Below are 20,589 nucleotides of genomic sequence, written 5' to 3'. Positions count from 1 at the left end.
CAGACACAACAGGAAAACATATCCTTTCAGGTCTTTGCTTAGTAAATTTTGTCTCATAAACTCTAATGAAAACCGTGTATGACAAGCCCCTAAAAATGTAATGTTTATCTGCAAACTGTGTACTACAGACAAAAAGAAATCATGCCAGTTCCTTGATTTAAAAAAAGGTTGATTTCTTGTTTTATGTGAAAAGCAAATAAACAGAGGTACTCTCCTTTATGATAACAAATGTAAATATAGATTTCAGTTCTAATTACTGTGAAACTGTCTTACCTCCCTTCTTTTCTGATACATGCCTTAATCCTAGTTTCATCCTTACTAAGGGCAATTATAATTTTTCTCATGCAAGTATGGGAAGAATTAGTATTTCAGGGAGGTTTTCATTGATTTTGCTTATGTACTCCAAGAAAAAGAAATGTAAAAAATAGTTAACAGAAAAATCACCCAAGAGACATTTTTATGTGTCTAGAGAATCTACCATTCTATGAAATTTTTTCTAATACATAACAGCCCTGGTCCATTTACATTTATATACTAGCTGAGGAGGGAAAACTCAAATAAAAATAAGTCTTCAGCAGTCCCTTTAGGTAGTTGAACATGTTTTTCTAATGTCATGTGAAACATGGGAATGAATATATTGTAGGCCCTTACAGGCCTTTTTGGTGAACATTTATTATCAATTCTGTCTAATACAAATTTAATATTCGGGAACTAATAAAAAAGAAAACTTGATTGATTAAAGACAGAGGAATATTTTTTTAATATGCATATTTCATTATGTGCACTAGAAGTTTAAAGAAACTGATTCTAGAAATCTTTCCGGGGCAAAGCTTCTTATATGTCTGTCATACAAAAATACATGAGGTTTAGTCTAGGACAAGTCAGTCAATGGTTCTATTCATCCCGGTTTTACCATGTGGGAGGAAAAATGTTCCATACCTTTATTGTTCATTTCATCTGAAAATGTCTTGCTTTTCAAGGGTGGTATGTACTGAAACTGATTGCTGGTTCACTTAGATGTTGTTTCTTCTTTTGGAAAGCTAAGAAAAACAGTCCTTAGGTGCTCTTCTCCCTGGCAAGGTTTTTCAGTGCAAATAACCAATGCTAATAAAACCAATTTAAGTGAGCTAGCTAAGTTTAGAGTTGACTTTGAGTTTTTCTTACACAGAAGACCATGGATTACTCTGAATGAACTTTGTGTACTTTCCAATGCACAAAGGTCTGGAATAGAGGCCATGTATTTTGCATTAGTTTTGTACTAACTCAGTGACATTGCAAGGCAAGAGTGAGGATCATACAATCTCCATAATATAACTGTTGAATAAAACCCTTTGTACCAAAAAATGAGAAAGGTAAGTACTAGTGGAGCGCTACAGAGGAAGTGTGGAGCAGCAACGAAGCCAATCCATGTGTCTTGTCTTCAGGGCATTAAATGGGCAATGCAGTGGTTCTAGAAGTCTGCTGAGTGCATTTAAGGTAGATTTCTGCTTCCAGGTTTCTAGTATGACCAAACCAAAATTAACCGAAACTGCTGAGCAAATAAGAAATTCTGGGCACCTCCACCCACAGAATCACACATTCACAGAATCACAGATCTGTTGAAGCTGGAAGGCACCTCTGGAGATCACTAAGTCCAAACCCCTGCTCAAAGCAGGACCAGCTAGAGCAGGTTTCTCAGGACTGCATCATGTCGGGTTTTAAATATCTCCAGGGATGGACATTGCAACCTCTCTGAGGAGCCTGTTCCAGTGTTCAACCAGCCTCACATTAAAACAAGGTTTTTTTCTGATGTTTAAACAGAATTTTTGGTATTTCAGTTTGCGACCTCTTGTCCTCTCACTAGATTCAACTGAGAAGTCTGGCTATGTCTTCTGATCAAGTATTTATATACGCTGACAGGACTTCCTATAAGCCTTCTCTTCTCCAGTCTCAATCAACCTTTCTCCATACGTCAGATGCTCCACTCCTTTTATCGCCTTTGTGGTCCTTCATTGGGACTGTATGTACATGTCTTTCTTGTACTAGAGAGCCCAGAACCAAACCAAGCACTCCAGATGTGGTATCCAGGGCTGGAGAGGAAGGATCTCTTCCCTTGACCTGCTGGCAATGCAGCCTTAATGCAGTCCAGGATGTTTTTGACCTTTGCCATGAGGGCACATTGCTGGCTTATGGTCAACTTGGTGTCCAACAGAGAACCCCAGGGCTTTCTCTGCAGAGCTGCTTTCCAGCTGGCTGGCTCCCAGTGTGTACTGGTGCATGGGGTCATCCCTCCCCAGCTGCAGGACTTGGCATTCCCCTTAGCTGAACTTCATAAGATTCTTGTTGGACCATTTCTCCAGCCAGTCGCGGTCCCTCTGAATTGCAGCACAAGCACCTAGTGTATTAGCTAATCTTCCCAGTTTTGCAGCCACATGGATACAAGCTGACACCATGGATTTGCTTGCAGCGTTGGTGGCTCTCCTTTACACACAGACATATATACAGATGAATATACATATTATACACCAGAATATATAGAACACGTGCATAGGCAGTGGGACTAGATGAACGTTGTAGGTCCCTTCCAACTGAAATATTCTATTCCATTTCACTTTATTCTATCTATATATATACACAAATGTGGGTATGTGTGGGTGTGTATATATATATATAAAAATATAAATACACACACTGATATCCACATATGTATACCTTAGATGTAACCGACAAGTTCATGGGCTGTGACCAGGTTTTAGGTAGATGAATCCCATTTTAAGCACATTTTAGAAAGTGTCAGTCCCATCCATATTCCACAGACAATGGAGAGATGTTTATGCACAGTGATTCTGCCCCATGCAAATCTGATCACCAGCACATGCCAAGCACAGCCACAGGGACAGCACACATGAACACTCACCAAGTCCTATACATTCTCCAGAAAGTCTGGAGATTTCTGTACATAGTATCAAGGTTCATTGAAGCAAACACGTACTGTCTGTCAGTCACTTGAGCCAAATATACCTACCTTGACAGTAAACTGCTGGGAAGATGGAATTAAAATGCCTTTACCTCTGTCCAGAGTAATGTGAAGGCAAAACTCCTTTTAAAAATTCTCTGCACTGCAAGAATTGTGCAAGCTGTTAGGGTCAGATATTCAAAATTTGGAAGTCAGTCCCACTTTGTTGAGCATTTTAATTAAACGGTACCTAAAGGTGGGCTGACATTCTGGAATGTCTCTTAATAGGACTTTTCAACCAATATTGAACCTAGAAAACAAGCTGTGTTTAATGTCCTTAGTAAAAGGGCTTGAACAACATAGCCACAGCAGGATCTAAAAACTGGGTTTATATAGAAGCAAGCGGATGATTAGACTGAAATAGATTTAGAGTTGAAATTCAGGCAGAATGGACAGAAAAGATGTAGATGGGTAGACACAGTGCAGAGATGGAGAGATGAAGAGATAGATACAGCAGATAGATTCTCATGAAATAGTCTTTCCGTGTTTGGTGTGCAGCTGCATAGCACCTGCCTGACATTTACAGCAGATAGCTTTTATTCATTTCATGGGATATTCATCAAAATGTGGTTGAGAGATGGAGAAAATTCCAAGTATGTGTCATCACTTTACTGGCTTGTGCAGCTGTTTCCTAAAGCACACAATGATGTTGTGTTGTTAAGGAAATACACTGTCACCCTGCTGAACAAATAAAGCATTTAGTTTTATTGAGTAACATTACAATAATGATGGGAGATAATAGACTAAAAATACTGTTTATTCAGTGAGAATGGACAAAAACTTTACTGTCCATGAAAGATTCCCTTCATGTACAGAAAATAAAAAATCTGTTATTTATTTAGCTAATATTAATTAATTCAAGCTACCTTTTTAATAGTACTGGTGTAAAATACTTCCTGACATAAGCTCTGATCAAGGATAAGAACCGACAAGCATCCTTAGCAGCAGAACTCATCAGAAATACCAGAGCTCTGACTACTGGAACCAGACAGAGGACTGCATCTATTGAGTCTAACAGACAGCAAATAATTATGCTGAGAAATGCATAAGCTGAAGATAGATAGGGGGATTTGTTGTTATTGTTGGGATATTGAATTCATAAATTTCTGATCATACCAAAGGCTCATGTTACCCTTTCCTGGGAATAAACCTGTCTTCATTTTTACATCTCTTTTCATAAGATGCTAAATATTTCTCAAAACAGGATGTTTTTACAAACCTTTATTTAAGATATTTCTGATGATGATATTTCAGGCAAATCATTAAAGCCACAGCTCCACAGGACTAGACCGTTAATTGTATGGGACTTTTCTTTGCACTGGCAAAACTAGCCCAATATCACGTTTTCTTCCTTTCTACTTTATTCCTTTAGATTTTACAACTGCTGTAGAAGAAAAAGAAACCTGCAACAATATTTCCTTCAGAGGGGCAGCTGGGACCCATTTTCTGGCCATGGTTTCATTTGTAATGATCCTTCATAAATTTTTCTTATGCTTGAACCTATGTTTTGAGGCTTTTCCTTGAATTCACCAAACCTTCACAAGAAAGCTCAGGGAAAAGATACAGGTTTTACATGATCTGTATGTGAGACTGTGTGCTGGTTCAGATTGGGTCAAAGTCAAACAATTTCAAGCATGCACTGACTCATGTGCTTCACCTGCCTCACCTCGAGCCTGTCACCAACCTCCCACACATCCAAGCTGCCCTTCTGGGAGAGTCACCAGTGGGGACGCTGCACCCTGCACCGCCCCGCACTAGCTCAGCGGCATTGCTGCATAGTATAATGACAAACCCCCATCCCTGGGCTCAGAAAAACGTTTCCTTGAGGATGATCCTGAAGTACACACAACCTACGACAAAAACAAAACCTCATCAGCCCAGGATCACCCAGCAAACCAGTATGAGCTCCCCTTGCATGGGTAAAGGCCAATGTGCAAAGACAGGACACCAGCAGTATGTGACATGCTATACCTGCCTGGCTGCAACAAAGGACTGCAATGGTGCTGGAAGCCAGGAGAGATAAAAAGAGGAAGGTTTCTACAAATGAGAGGAAGCTGGGAAAATGTGTTCAATAAGCTTATGATGCTTATTTGTTTATTGCAAATCTTAAAAAAAAATAAAAATCTAAGAAGAAGCTGCTGCAGAAGGCTGAATGCTGAAATGCTGAAATAGTGATGTAAACCCTTAGGAAGATCTCTGCAATCACAGCTAGGGTGACATGCAGCTACTGAACCCATCTAGGCCATCTGTGGTGGCAGCTGAAGAAGGTAGTTGAGATGCACTGTTGTAATTTACGGAGAATGTTTCAGAGCTCCCTGAGAGCCCTCACTGTTCTAGAGGCAGCCCTAACCACTGCAGCCACAAGCTTTTCTAACTTGAGCACTCAGTAGCATCCTCTCAACTCAAAGGATAGTGGATTCAATTCATAATGCAAACCGTCCATTGAAGCCTCCTGCAGCTCAGTAAGGAACTCACGAGGGCTGGAACGTTTTAGGCTTTGTCCTTTAGAACAAAGTTGTTAAACTATGACCTCATGGTGCCTCTATCATTACCATGGCCTAGATCCAAAGGCAATTGAAGTCAACTCCTATTGACTTCAGCGGGCTTTGGAATAAGCCCTCTTCCACTTCAGCACAAGGCTATTTTTAATGAATCAAGACAGCCTCATCAGAATCCGTTTTGGCCTTTAAAAATGGAGTGTACTGTTGCACTGGAACTGAAAGTCTCATCATGATGCTTGGCTATGATATCAGGATGGAAGGAGAGATAAAAGCCCTTTTCTTGCATCAAGCTGCTCCTGCTGGATCTGCCTTTTTCTTATTTCTTGTGGCTAAAATAGCAGTACTATTATTTGCTTTTATTGGTCTCATCTTTTGGGATTTGGAAATCCCTTCAGGGGGAAAGGAAGGCAAACTGTGCCTACACACACTCAGATACAGACACACCTGTCTTGTGTGCTCATTATTGTCTATATTTCTGCAGAGGTATTTTATTTTCATTGTCTACAAGTCACTGGTTGTCTATTCAAAATAATTTTTTTTCCTTATTTATAATCCAGGGCAGATTTCCCAGAGGAATCCACTACCATATGGTTCTGCACAAGCACTTTTTCCATTCCTTAAACATGTAGCAGAACAACTTTCATACTACTTTTTGTGCTTAAGGGAGACTTGTTTACTTTATCGCCTTTAGTTTTCATAGTGTGTTGACCTGTCTTAAAGGATCAAACAATTTTGTTGTAACATAAACAGGAGATACTGATTAAAAAAAGAAAAAAGGGGGAAAAAAGGAGTGAGTTTTCATTTCTTACTATGGTACTACGGGGCAGTTCCTTCCACAATCTTAAAACAACAACCAAATTCGATTCTTCAGTTGTATTTCTATCACATTATGATGTGTTACAGGCATTGATATTTTTGCATTTCAGACAGTAATTAATGATAGACGTTTACTGTCATATGTATAAAAGAAGAAAATCCCATTTCATAAGTAAAGTATAAAACTGAAGAATGATCTCTGACTTGGTATTTCAAAATCTGAATAACTTCTTAGTTTATTATGTTTTATAGAATTTTTTTATAAGAAATACATTGTTCTAAATTAGAATTAGAACACATTTCAACATGTTACAATTTCTTACTCAAAATTAATTACAGTTTTTGGCTGGCTCTGAACTGTGAGTAGTAGAAGGTAAGACGATTTGTATTTCCAACCAAAAGGTCTTTATCTCATTTGATATTAATAGAACTCATAAGATGAAATATTCTGAGCTTTCACTGAACTCTGTGGATGTAAGTGACTACAGAAGTGGAAAGTGTTGTTATTAAAAAAAATAATAGTAATTTCAGGTCCTGAGCCGAAATGAGCCAGGATATGGAAAGAGCCCGATCCAAAGCCCTTTAGAGTCAATCAGAGTCTTTCCGTTACTTGCTGTGGAGCTTGATTCAAATTGTGAATTTCTCATGGTGACATCTGTGCGTCTTTTATTGATGGATGTGGTGAAACAGTGCTGGAGACGATCACAGATAGATGCCATTGCTGCAAAATGACAATTTCCTGGCTTTGTGTAGCATTTCTACAGTTTTTCATGCCATTCTTTGAATGTCATCATTCATCTGTTTCCCATGGCTCTTTTCTGTTTCCTACTTTGATTTATTTCTCTCTCTCTCTCTTTTTTTTTTTTTCCTTTCACAAGACAAAGTAATAACATATACAATCAGATGTAGAGCATTATTTTGGAATATTACCAGTCAGACTTTATAGCCTGTTATACTCTGTAGTGTTTTGTTTCTTTGCAACTATTGAGATTGGGTTTTTTTTCATTCTGTACAATACAATACAGGTAAGAAGAGTGGAAATGAAGTACAGTATTGCATTTGTGACAACCTGAAGAATAACGCCTTCCCTCCTTTCCCATGAGAGATTAATTTATGAGTCACACCTTTTCCTGCCACTACTCCATATGTAAATTCTGCTGCTATCTTACATTAGAAATACGCAGGGAAAATGAAAGTGCAGTTGTCTCCTTGCTTTTCACCTCATAGGAAAACACATTAATAGGATTTTATTCCATTGCTTTGGGAGTAGGGGAGAGTTCAGGTCCAGCTGGGGTCTACCAAACACGTGCAATATTGTGTGAGATCAATCTGTGTAAGAGTTGCATGAGTACTACCGAGCCTGACTACCGGTCCTCAGTGCATGTATTGTTCTGCAACATAATTGTCCAGCTTATAGCTAGCCCAAAGGGACTAAGGAAGAACACAGTACGCATCTGGAAAACAGCAGCTTGCCAATATGTCCCTGGGAATGTTATCTTCATGTTGTTCTGCCCAATGTGGGAGCAGGAACAATTTGGTTTTGTGCAGTGTGGATGTGTAGGTTTAGAAACTGTCTCTAGATTCTGGATACACCATGGTATAGCAGGCTTTTGAGAAATGATTTTACTCCCCTAAAACAATAAGAAGACCAAGAGAGTAGACATTTAGTCTGTTGACTTCTCAAGTAAGTCTGACTTGGCAAACAGTGCTGCCTGCTATTTCTTTCCCTTCAATAAAAGCTTTCCTTAAGCCCTGCAGCTGATAACCGCAGACAGCAAGTCTTGCCTCCAACCAGAGAAGTGTTTCGTTCTGGTTTAAATCTAGTCAACCTGGCACAGCTGGTGTGCCAGACTATCCCACTGTTTGGTTGTCAAAAAGCGAATAAGGTTATTGAATGTGTCTACCTAAGATCTTACATTCTGGACAAGTAAACTTGTCTTCTGTTGTAGGTATGACATAGGCTTTTGAAACAAGGCTTTCCCTTACCAGTGTTTTTTGCCTAAATACCCTTTTCTCAGGGTCATTTTGTTTCTTGAGCTCTCTTCACTCCCAGGCTTTTGTGGAAACTATTTCAAAGCCAGATATTTTGCCCTCTTACTATCTTTTTCCAAAGCCTCTGTAAAACTGAGCCCATTGCACGGGGTGGTCTGTCCTTTCATTTTCACTGCCTTTATTGTGGGCTGTTAGAAGGGCAAGGAAAAGCCTCTTCCATTTATTAAGCAAGACTTTACCTCTTTTTTTCACAAACAGCAAGTTAATAATGATATGAATACCTACACCCCCATAACTATGTGAAGCAGCTGCTGAGACAGAATAGGAGTGTTTGCTCCATGTGCTATCTGGAGCACTTGCTGCCAGGGAGCGAGGCTGTGGTAGCATTCCTGTATTATAAAACACCTTAGGGGCTATATGAGTCATCCAAGTGTCTGGACACGCATCTGAACTTTCCTGAAGGTTTGTAGTAGGTGCTACTTGAATGGTTATTCAAGTGACACACGGTCTCATCATGGACTTAGAGTTGTTGGACAGCAGAGTTCAGAGATGTTTCAGGAGGTCCCAATCCACCACCACAACACCCTTCCTATAAAATAATTGTCCAGTCTGTTATTAAAACCTCTAACAACAGGAAATCTCAAAATCCTTAGCCTGCTCGGGGGCTTCACTAACTTAGCCATTAGTAAATCTTTGTTTCTAAGTTCATTGTCCTGTTTGTTTTTTGGTTTGTTTGTTGGGTTTTTTTTTTTTTAGGATAAAGCCACTGTTTATGCATCCATTACAGACAGAACATACCACATCCATCCAACGCTTCACTCTGAGTAAAACAAAGCAGCTCAAGCATTGAAGGGTAGCATGCGACAGTGGGAAAAGGTGATAGTAAATGACCACAAAGCCCTGCCAGGCAATTTTTGAGATAAACTTTGATTTAGCTGTATAAAGTACATATTTTCAAATTACTCCATAACTCCTGGTTCATAGCTCAGAAGATTACAGTTTAGGTTTTCGAGGCCTGAATACCTGCAGATGCAAGCAACTGGCTGGGGGGTGACTAGTTTTCAGATAGAAACTCAACACCCACACAACCATTAGGAGTGTCCAAACTGAAAAGAGCTGAAAGATCCCTTGCTTTTGTTACACAACCAACATAACCCCCCTGTGCAACTGGGATTACAGGCCACAGCCCACCTGACAGCCAGGAGTTGGGGCATCCTCTCAAGGCACCACCTCATTTGCCCAACTCAGCTTATTGCGTGGAGGGTTGCAATAACCTTCCTCAAATGCCACATATAAGTCAGCAGCCTTGTAGGCTGTTAATTGCAGAATCCTCAAAACACTCAAGTGACTAAAAAAATAAACTATTTTTATTTTTATTTTGTTCCCCAGAACCTCGTCACTTTGAGTTGGAATGGGACTTAGAGTACAAAATAAAATACAAAAAACAGTAATAGGTATTTCATCCTAGGCCTTAGTACCCCGGAAATAATATTATTGCTCACGGTCTTCAGATTAGTAGATTATTATTATTTTTCAAACAAAAGTGAATCTAAGATCTAAGTGTGAGCCTTGAATTTTGCCAAAATACATCAGAGAGTGAAGTCTTGCCAAAAAAATGTTAATGGCAACAGTAAGAGAATTTAATTTGACCTGTATTTTCTAAACTTTCTTTTCATTAATAAAATATCATTTTGGAAAATCAGACTGCTCAGAAACAGACAAATATTTGTCTTAAGCAAGATCTAGAGAGTTACACCATTTGAGGAATTGTTATTTAGCATATTTTTTAATAAGAAAAGATCAAAGCATTCATCCTTCATCAGGATTTTTGAATGTAACACACCCATCTATTTTAAAACTGATAAATTGCTTGAAAAACAAAGATCAGTCAGAAACAACAAACTAAAGGGGGCTATAGACTACTTACAAATATTCAAGGTGAAGACATGCTTTCTGGCATTGGTGTTCTCTGGTTACACTGGAAGAAAGACACAAGAACTAGAAAATAATGGAAAGAAGGAATAATACCTGAAATTATATTGATTTAAACTCTGTATGTCCTGATATGGACCTTTTTATATATGGGCTACATCTGGATACATGAAATTATGAACTGTTAGCTGGAAAAAGCACACCTGCATACCTGATGGGTATAAACAACAATAAACAGAAGAGTTGCAAAGATGGCCCCACGTGTTTTAGGTGAGTGCAGGCAAGTCTGCTGCGCAGAGAGCTCAGCTGGCTGTTTCTAATCACAGTTCAGAATAGAAGACACAAAAGTTTAATGTTTTGCCATTCTTAGTATTAATCAAATTCAATTTGCATTTCCATGTGTGGCTGTTTCAAGTTCACTGTTTCCACTTTATCCAGCATCAGGTGCTTCCCTGAGGAATTCAACTGCGTGATACAGAGCGTGTGCAACACTCTCTTCATTTCCCAAAAAGGTTTCTAGACATATTTTTTTTTTTTTTTCAGAAATAACACTTGAAAACAGCAAGTGTATCTTGTCAACTCAGAAACCAGAATGAGAACTGACCTCTGTAGTAAACTGTCAGGAACATAACCCTCTAGCCAGTCCCACAAAAGCAAACACACAAAAGAAAACAGAAATAAAATTATCTCAGGAAGTTTAAGCAGCTAAAAGTCATTCACCTCAGACCACAATTTTACAGTGATTTTGGTGTTCCTTCTGATGGCGTCCTAAGTAAGTATGTGGAAAAGGATCCCACAAGCTCCAGTGTTGGTTCTTGGGAAGGGACAAGCCAAATGACTTCTGGAGGAAAGTCCCATACACGCCTTCAGGCAGGCTGGTTTGGGCTATGGGAAACTAGCCCCATGCTTCTTCAACGTTAATGGACTTAAACAGTGAGCAGTTCATCTTATCTCATCTCTCAGGCACCAAACCTACAGACAAGTCTAAATTTCACGTAACTTGTGAGATAAGCCCCCTTTGGAGGCAACTGTTTCTTCCCATTGCATGCAATGGGAGACTTTGCTGTCTAGCTATCTAATTTGTAGGCATCGTGTTTGGGTGAGATAAAAAGCTACGAGAATCGGGGTGAGAAATTCAGTTTTGGGTTCCTCACTAGAGCTCTGAAAGGAATGAATTAATAACTTTGCAGAGCAATAGAGATGAAGCACACCAAATGTAAACACTGGAAATCGGTATGTATGTGTGCACGTAAGAGGAACGGAGAGATAAAGATTTTGAAGAAATAAAGCTGTTTTGCAAACCTCTGTTTCTTCTAGACACATTTTCACTGTTGCTACCCACATCCCAGTCCCCAGACTGAAGTGGGATGGAAACTTGCTGTGTTACCCCAAGGTTTTCTTGCTTGTTACGTGACCACTGCCAGAGCCATCACTGCTGTTCTGATGCAGCTTCCTTTAGCATTTTCTTAAATCAGAAGTTTCTCCAAGATATTTAAGGATTTGCCTGTTTGATAGAACGAGGTAAAATAAAGAGAAGATGCTGAATAGTATAAACCAAGTGACTTTTGGGCCCATTTTTTTGACTGGTCTTAGCATTTGCTTCTAACGTTTAATACAATAAAGTGCTCTTAGAAACCAAGGACGGGAAAAATCAGGGTTAGAAACTTTGCAAAGGTGGTATGCAGCCGTATTCTTTCGGAAAGACATCAGGCCCTACCAGCAGGGCCAGCACAGGCTGGGACCTCTAGTCTCCTATGAGAGGCAGCAGTTCCCAGCTTTGTCTCCTGAGGGGTTTGAGCCTCTCATGAATGGCACATTTTCTGGCTGAGAAGCAGTGCCTCTGGCTCCCAACAACTTCCTACCAGCCTGCCTAACCTCTCATTTGGGCAGGAAAAATACTGACTGGCACAACACCCTTGAAAGGATGCCAGTCCCTCACTTCAGCCCATCTTCTGCCAAGGTCAAGATCTTCTCAATTTCCAAACTCATTTCATTCAGTTCTACCCCCTGTGGTTGAGAAAAGTTTCCCACGGACACCTTTGGAACCCCTTCATCATTCTTTATATCAACATAATTCTTAAATGTTAAGCTATGAGATGCTAAAATTACAGTATCGCAAGGTTTGGTTCTTGAACTTGCCCTGTATGAAGATGCAAAGTGTCCCCTCTTCAGTGACCCTGGCCGGAGGGTGGAAGGAAGCCAAGCCTGTTTGTGCTCAGCCAGGCAGAAGTGCTGCTGCCACTACGGAAAAGTATCCTGACAGCAGCCCTGGCTTGAGTAGATTTGCACAGCAGGTGCAGAGTAATCCTGATACACACTTTTCTACACAGAGAGCTTATCAAACACACTAAGAAGAGCCTTTTACATGGGTATTCTATGAAATAAAATATGTATGGTTTTCCACCTGCTCAAGAATACAGCTGCATACCACCTTTGCAAAGTTTCTAACCCTGATTTTTCCCGTCCTTGGTTTCTAAAAGCACTTTATTGTATTAAACGTTAGAAGCAAATGCTAAGACCAGTCAAAAAAATGGGCCCAAAAGTCACTTGGTTTATATTATTCAGCATCTTCTCTTTATTTTACCTCGTTCTATCAAACAGGCAAATCCTTAAGTATCTTGGAGAAACTTCTGATTTAAGAAAATGCTAAAGGAAGCTGCATCAGAACAGCAGTGATGGCTCTGGCAGTGGTCACGTAACATTTTACACCTGCTCAATTTGCATTTGGTGTTTTTTCTCCTTTCACTTGTATTTGCATGGCAGTGGTGCGTGGTTGTTTTTTTTTTAATTCCACTATTGTGTCTTTCCCTTTTTTATTAAATACAGTGCCCTCTTGTGCTCTACTGGATGCTTCTCCACCAACTCTGAGCTTTTGCCCTCTCCTCCGCTATGAATCTGCTCTGCCAGGTTTTCAGCTGACACGACATCTCTCGTACCCAGGAAGTTTCTGGGCTCCTACTGCTTTCCTGCTCCTTGTTAACTGTGGATTAAACACACAGACTCTCTTCAGCTGCCTGCGAGGTCTCACTGTTCTGCTAACTGGGACCACATTTTTCAGAAGTGGAAATTTGGGAGCATGGTCCTGGGAGAGAGGGGTTGCTGGCACATGTCAGTGCTTTTGATCACTGCTTGTTTGTCAGTCGGTATGGAAAAAACCTGGGTCTTAGTATCTCTGCGCACAAAAGAAACACACTCATTTAAAACAATATCCAAAATAAATGGCAATACTCATTTTTGAACTATCTGAAAACATGCTAAAGCAATACAGATGCTATAAATCCTCCATTGTCATCTGTGGCTGTAAACAGGGCAGCTGGCTACAGGCAGTGCAGATACGAAACACAGAAAGAGCCACAGTAAGAAAGCCACAGCTAAAGCACTACTCCTCAGAGTAATTGCGGACTAGTAAATCTGGTTGCTTCCTTGTCTCTTATTCACTTTCCTTTATCATCCCAGGTTTCTTCAGAAAGCTGGTGCTAAAGTGGTATCACACAGCAGAGTATCTCCAACCTCCATCTTGGGCAAGCATCTACACCCCCCAAATATTTCTGCTGAAGACCTGAGTAACTTCCCGTCTTCAAAAACTTGGCTAACAGAGTCTTTGTTCATCTCTGATGCATTCTATGTGGAGACAAGAGGAATCAAGAAAGGTGCCTGGATTTCTGCCATACATCTGGTAAGTGGATCAGTTCTTGAACCCTCTGCTTGGAGGACATGTGTCAATGTGTTGTTCAGTGCTTGTTGCTACTTTTCCCACATGTCCTTCTTCAGTTGTTGCAATGAGTAGCTGTTCTTCTGACATAGAAATTAGTCACAATATTCAGAGATTATTTATGCAATGTTACTGATCCCTGATGCCGAAGTCTGAGATGTCAATATCTTCTGGAACTTCCACTGTCATCAGCCCATCTTGTGCAATAACTGCTAGAAATTGTGTTGAGAACACAGAGGCAAATAACGGCGAAGAGACTTACAGCCAAAGTGCCCTCCAAGTAGCTCTGACTGCATGCAAAGGCTTGAGTGACAGTGATGTTCACAAGCCTTCAGGACTGCCTAGTGCTTAATTCCTGAGGGATTAAGAGTTTAGTTCAAGGTCTTTTTCATTCTTCATTTAGTCAAGAACTAAATGCACAGTAACACCTGAATATAGCCTTTTCTTCTTTTTCTCCAGATGGATATAGCTTTCCATTTCAATAAAAATTTCCATTTCTCCTTCCATTTAAAAAGAAAGAGAATATCATGTTTAGTCATCTGTAGGTTGATTGTGGCTACCTGATACCTGGAACATGTAAATCAGGACTGATTGGCACAAAGGAAATAGGCTACATGCAAAACATTTCATACAAAAAAAAGTATAAAAAAGTAACACTTTGTTGGATTTATTATTTATTCAGAAATCCTACTTTTGGAACTTGTGCTGAACCTCAGTTTTGGTTTTGGTTTGTTTGCTTTGCGGTTTTTTAAGCACATTGATTTTTGTCTTCATGATGAATGAAAACTTGCAGATATGGATGCTTAAGGTTCAAAAGCCAACAGATTGTAGAATCATAGAATCATTTAGGTTGGAAAAGAACTTTAAGATCATCAGATCCAGTCATTAACCCAGAACTGCCAAGTCCACCACCAAACCATGTCCCCAAGAACCACATCTACACATTTTTGAACACTCCCAAGGGTTCCACCATCTCCCTGGGCAGCCTGTTCCAATGCTTGACCAGCCTTTCAGTGAAAAAAAAATGTCTTAATATCCAATCTAAACCTCCCCTGGCACAACTTGAGGCCATTTCCTCTTGTCCTGTCACTAGTTACCTGGGAGAAGAGACCGACCCCCACCTGCCCACAGCCTCCTTTCAGGTAGTTGCAGAGAGTGATAGGGTCCCCCCCTGAGCCTCCTTTTCTTCAAATAAACAACCCCAGCTCCCTCAATTTCCTTTTTCTTTATGATTTAAACCTTCACATCTCTCATGATTTTCAGGAAGCTGCCTCATAAATGGGTCACTTGTTCATCATATGGGGGTTATTACTGTGTTATGCAGAACAGAGGCTGCAGGAATCTGCTGCAGGGAAATCTCAGTCCTCACAAGCTCTCCTGCCAGCTGTTGTCCCTTCGCAGGATGCACAGCACGTCTGAAGGTGGAACTGCAAAATAGCCTTGCTGGTACTGATCTGCAGAGCTGTCTTTCCAGGCGTAAGAATGCTATCTAATGGTTAAAAACCTGACTTTAGCCTTTTATATTGGAAAATGTATGCAATATATAACTATTTAGCAATGCAAAGCAGAATTAAAAAATGAATAATTTGGGACTTTGTGTTTGAATGAGGAAGTGAAACACCTGTTAGGTTGGAAAGCCTAATTGAATTTTCATTGAGTTGTCTTTGTGTAGCATCAAAGTGTCTTTAAAGGTTAAAGCATCATCATATCAAGGCAGGTACTGAACATTTCTCAGATTAAACACGTTCTTATCTGATTACTAAGCCCATAAATCAAATCTTTTTAGATAAATTGTTAACAGCAATGTTCATTCAGCTGTTCCTATTAAAAAGAACATACTCTGTTTTACTCATCGGGTTTACTGAAGTTTAACAAGATCTGTTTCTCTTAATCACTTACTACCTTTTTCTGTTTTTTCCTTTGAATCTTCTTTTGTCTCATATCTTTATACTAATTCAAAGTCATAATTTTCACTGACAGCTTGTTACGTGTTCAAATAAGTGACCACAAATTTATTTACCAGAGAAAGAAAAATCCTTAATAGCAAAGAGTGTCTTTGATATTGTTTTGGCATAAATAAAAGCACAAGGCCAGGCTAAACCCAACATATAATATAAGTAGAGGCCATCTTGCCTGAATTATAATTAATTTCAAATTCTTCCTGTTGCCATGACACCATGCATGAAAAGAAATAAGCCAGGCATTGTGCAGCACTCCAGAGCTTGTTGGAATTTGGGGTTTTGTTTCTTATGTTTAAAATAGCAAGAAAATTCCATTTTAGTGAAACAAAAGTCAGCAGCAACACCAGAGAGGTTTTCTGCTCTGTGGAGTGGGAGAGGGGTGGATGCAAGATATCTTCTGAAATCTTGCTCATTGAAGGAAATAATAATAATGAATCAGAGATGTTTGCTTAAATTGCCTGATACTACTCCTGGCTAATCAAGTGATAATCACCTTTTCTAATCATTGTGGACTACCCTTATTTAATGTTCCTCTGTGACCACCCCCTCCCAGCTGCTTCAGGGCAGGGATTAGCCAGAGCACAGCACACAGCCCACACACCCATCACACAAACCTTATTTTGAGTCTTCAGTAGAAGCTGAGTTCTTCAGGGTGGAAATACCTGTTTTACACAAAGGACATCCAGGATGCTCTAGAGAGTAATGGAAATGTTTTTGGACCTCATGTTCTGACTGCTTTTATGGCCTTTTGAGAGATTATGATATTTTCCTGTAAACAGAAGCGGTTTGCCTTCCCCCACCAACATGTTGAGTGTTCCTTGTATCCAGGAGCTTTTACAGTTCCTACTGTTACACATGTGGTTGTTGAATACTCAGAAACATAAAGCCCTATAAAACGCTTCCACTGGGGCATCGTTACTTGTTTTATGGGCATATCCCACCCAACGCAGCCTCCTGGCTGAGACCATTAACTGTTGCTTGAAGCAAGACACCAGGAATCCCACAGTCATCTCTGTGGGGCTGTTGCCCACCCGTATTTAGAGATGATCATCTCTGAGCAGAGGCAATCATGGCCATTTCTGCTGAGTGCTCCGGGCGCTGCGAGCTGCAGCAAAGGGGCAGGCAGGCAGGCAGGCAGCTCCCAGCTGCTTTGCTGGCACTGGGCAGCAGCTACAGCTCCTCTGCGAGCTTCATATTCGAGTTGGAGTAAGAAAAGTCATAGTCCAGCCAGGCAAAAGAAATGTTATAACCTTAATGAGCTGTGCTGACAGGCTGCACATTTAAGGTTGCCATCAAAAACTTTATAGACCTTAAGTACTGAGTGTCCTGAAGGGTCATTAAGATGTCCTGTAATTTAAAGCAGATGTTGCTGGAACCTCAGGCATTTCTTTTTTCTTTTGTCTCACAGCATCAGCCTCTGGCCAGACCCTGTGGCTCAGAAGGGGTTTTCTCAGGCACAATGGTAAAATCTGTCAAAGAGAGATGTTTGTACCCTACAGAAATCTTTGGGTTTCAAGGGAGCCCTGGCATGTATCTAGAATGACCAAAGATACTGCTTGCAGGTACTGTAGCTTTTCATGTTCAGTTTATTTCCACGACAAATGTCAGAGAAAATTTAGTCTGGGTCAATTGCCTCAGGTTAGTGCAAAGGAGAAGCTGAGTCAGAGGGTCAGCTCTGACATAAAGGTCTCACATTTTAACCCAGTCACAGCTCCCCCTCTGCCTCCCTTACCAAGTTTTAGTTGTAAGGAGATGCCAGCGGCTGACTGTGGAGCCTGCAATGCAGCACATCCTAAGATCGCAAGCGAAAGGATAAAAACTGCTAGTAAGAGTGATGGCACTAAGCATCAAACCTACATTTCTATCTGCTACCATACAGGCAGAGGTGGCAGAGAGGAAAGTGTTCTTTCTTGGTACCTCTACCTTTTGCTGCTCTGTATCTCTCAGCTTTCTGTTTCGTACTCTGGCAAGCAGTGAGACGGCCCCTGTAGACTTGCATCTTCCAAGGGCCATTCTTCAACACACAGCACTGCTCTGCACCTAAAAACCATACCCTGCTGCTGGGAAGCCAGGAAAAGTTGGAAGCAGCATCAAAAGGCTGGAGGCATCCTGCATTGAGAAAGTCTTCAGTCTGTAACCACCCGACCAATGCTGAAGACTTGGGAGATCTGCTGAACAAAATGTAGCGATATGGTGGGAGCAAAGTGTTGGCAGTCTGCTAAGATACACTGTGCTACCCCAGTCCTCTAATCACACTGTTTTGCATCAGATAATTGCGAGGTCCTGAAAAGGAAAAATGAATCCAGCTGAAAAACATGGTCCAAACATCCTTACAGGCTGTAATTGGCATGAACCAGAAATTTCCTGGGAGCCCCTGGAAGTTTGGCAGGGAGATGGCGGCAGCCAGGACAGCACATTATATTTTCTTTAAAAGTTAGAGTTTGTCTTAGTGTTGGCAGGATCCTGAAACATCCTAGGCCACAAAAAATAGAAGAAACTAACTTTTCACTTTGCTTTACTCAGATATACCTGGGAGGAGGGGGGAAGACACACGAACATTGGAACACACATAAACAGAATGAGGTAAAGGCAGAAGGAATCACAGCAACCCCCTGTTGCAGCTTGCCCCCACTGCCAAACGTGTTGACTACTAAACGGCTGGTTGGAGTTATTGTTTGGACAGTTGCATTGTTTCTGCTGAACATCTGTATTGAGGAACACAGCTACGACAGCAGGCGTGGGTAGGAAGGGGGAAGAGAATAATTTGGCTCAGTTACAACATCCGTCAATTATAAAATATAGAGGAGATGCAATGTTATTAGCCAATACTTAATCTGTTTTGAACTAACTGATTTTTAGTGTTCCCCCTTCTTCTCTCAGTGTGATTAATCTCAGTACTCTCTGAACACGGCATTTTGAAAGAGACCTCTGGTTAGCACCTCTCATTTTACATTTGCAGACTGAAACATCTCTATGTGTATATCAGTTTTCTGAAAATTCAACTACTTAGGCTTTTCCATTTTCAGAAAAGGTTTATATACTCTCAGAGAGCAGGAGCAATAATATATGTTTATACCCAGAGACTAAAACAGCCCCAGCAGAGTGTGCAGGCCCATCGTAACATCGTTATTTTTAGCCATGATATCATTACAATTAACTCTGGGGAGGTTTGGAAACAGAGACTTTAAAAGCTTGAGATAGAAACCTTGTTAATAGGGATTTCTCGAAGCCGGCGGGTCCCTATTGCTGCAGCGGCGTTCAGAGGCTGCACCCTGCTGGCTCTCAGCAGCACCGCTTACCGCTGGGGCTTAAAACGCCCTGCTTCATGCGCTTTTCTAACGCATCAAAAAAAGTGCATCCCTATTCCAACTCAGGTAACCCTCACTAGAGGTACACCCACCATAGAAGTTACACCAGAATTCAACAAAATGAGTAGACTAATAATTACTGAGGTGAGAAAAGAAAGAAACAAATGCTATGTTACGCTTATCTGCCAAGGCAATTTTAAAAGGAAAATTTTGCACAGTCTCACACGTTTCTCCTGTGGCTAATCCCACAAAACAAGTGTTGTTCTCAAATATAATGAGGCCTCAGGATTTTGAGGCACCTCAAGCATTTCTGCCACTCACCAAAACGCAAACATCATCTCAAGGGAGCAAAAAAAAAAAAAAAAACAAAACACAAACCCAAACTAAAATGTGTGCTTGTTTGTAATCATTCTCAAGACTAAAACACAGCAGCATAGATCTCAGGAATGGCTGAGTCCACAGACTTTAATTTAGACTGGTACGAGCAGGTCAAGCCTACAGAACCTGCTAAGCTAGTGTGTTATGTTCACTCTCCTTTAATGATACATGTTTTTCTCTTATAATCCACAGCGAAACCAGTCTCTTGTATTCTGCCACACAAAACAGGTCATGACAACTGAGGCAAATCACTGGCAAAGAAAACCTGTCACACTAACACGGCAGTCTGCCACATGTGCTCTCCTACTCAGCAATACAAGCTTGTGGCTCACCTAAAACGAAAATCCAAACTCACTAAAAAGTAACGGAAAGGTTAATCCCTTTTCATGGGCTCTGAGCATACAATTCATAGCATACATGGAGTCCCACTTATTCAAACTTATAGACATTTATTTTCTCTTTTCCAGCTACTCGGGGGGGGGGGGGGGGGGGGGCGCTTGGGGGTGGAGAAGGCAGTGTTTTGAAGGAGGAAGTGATTTAATTCTATTCCTAATACACTTTCTTCCATGCAAAGCTACAAAAAATAACCCAGAACCTTTATCGGTCTATTTAATATGGGCAATCTCCATTGCTCCAGGATCACATTTCTTGCTCTACAAAATTACACAGTAGAATTTCTTCTTCCTGTAAACATATATAAACTACACTGACTAGAAGCCACATTTGACATTTAAGGACATGCTGTGCATAAAAATAAAGTACCACATAACAGCCAGACACCCATATTTACATTCAGATTTTACAAAACAGCATTGAGTTAGGATACCTAGCATTTACTCCCAGGGACTCTCTTCTTTGTGACCCTAGGTTTAAGTTTAGTGTTTATATAGTGATTATAGTGTTTATTTCATTTTTGGCTTTAAAAAAAAAAAAAAAAAAGGTGACCAAGGAACACCAGGAATAAATTACCAGTTAGCAAATCCAGCTTGATGTT

Source organism: Falco biarmicus, chromosome 6 (genome assembly GCF_023638135.1).
Source record: "Falco biarmicus isolate bFalBia1 chromosome 6, bFalBia1.pri, whole genome shotgun sequence".
Taxonomy (NCBI): domain Eukaryota; kingdom Metazoa; phylum Chordata; class Aves; order Falconiformes; family Falconidae; genus Falco; species Falco biarmicus.
Note: the sequence above shows the minus strand (reverse complement) of the source record.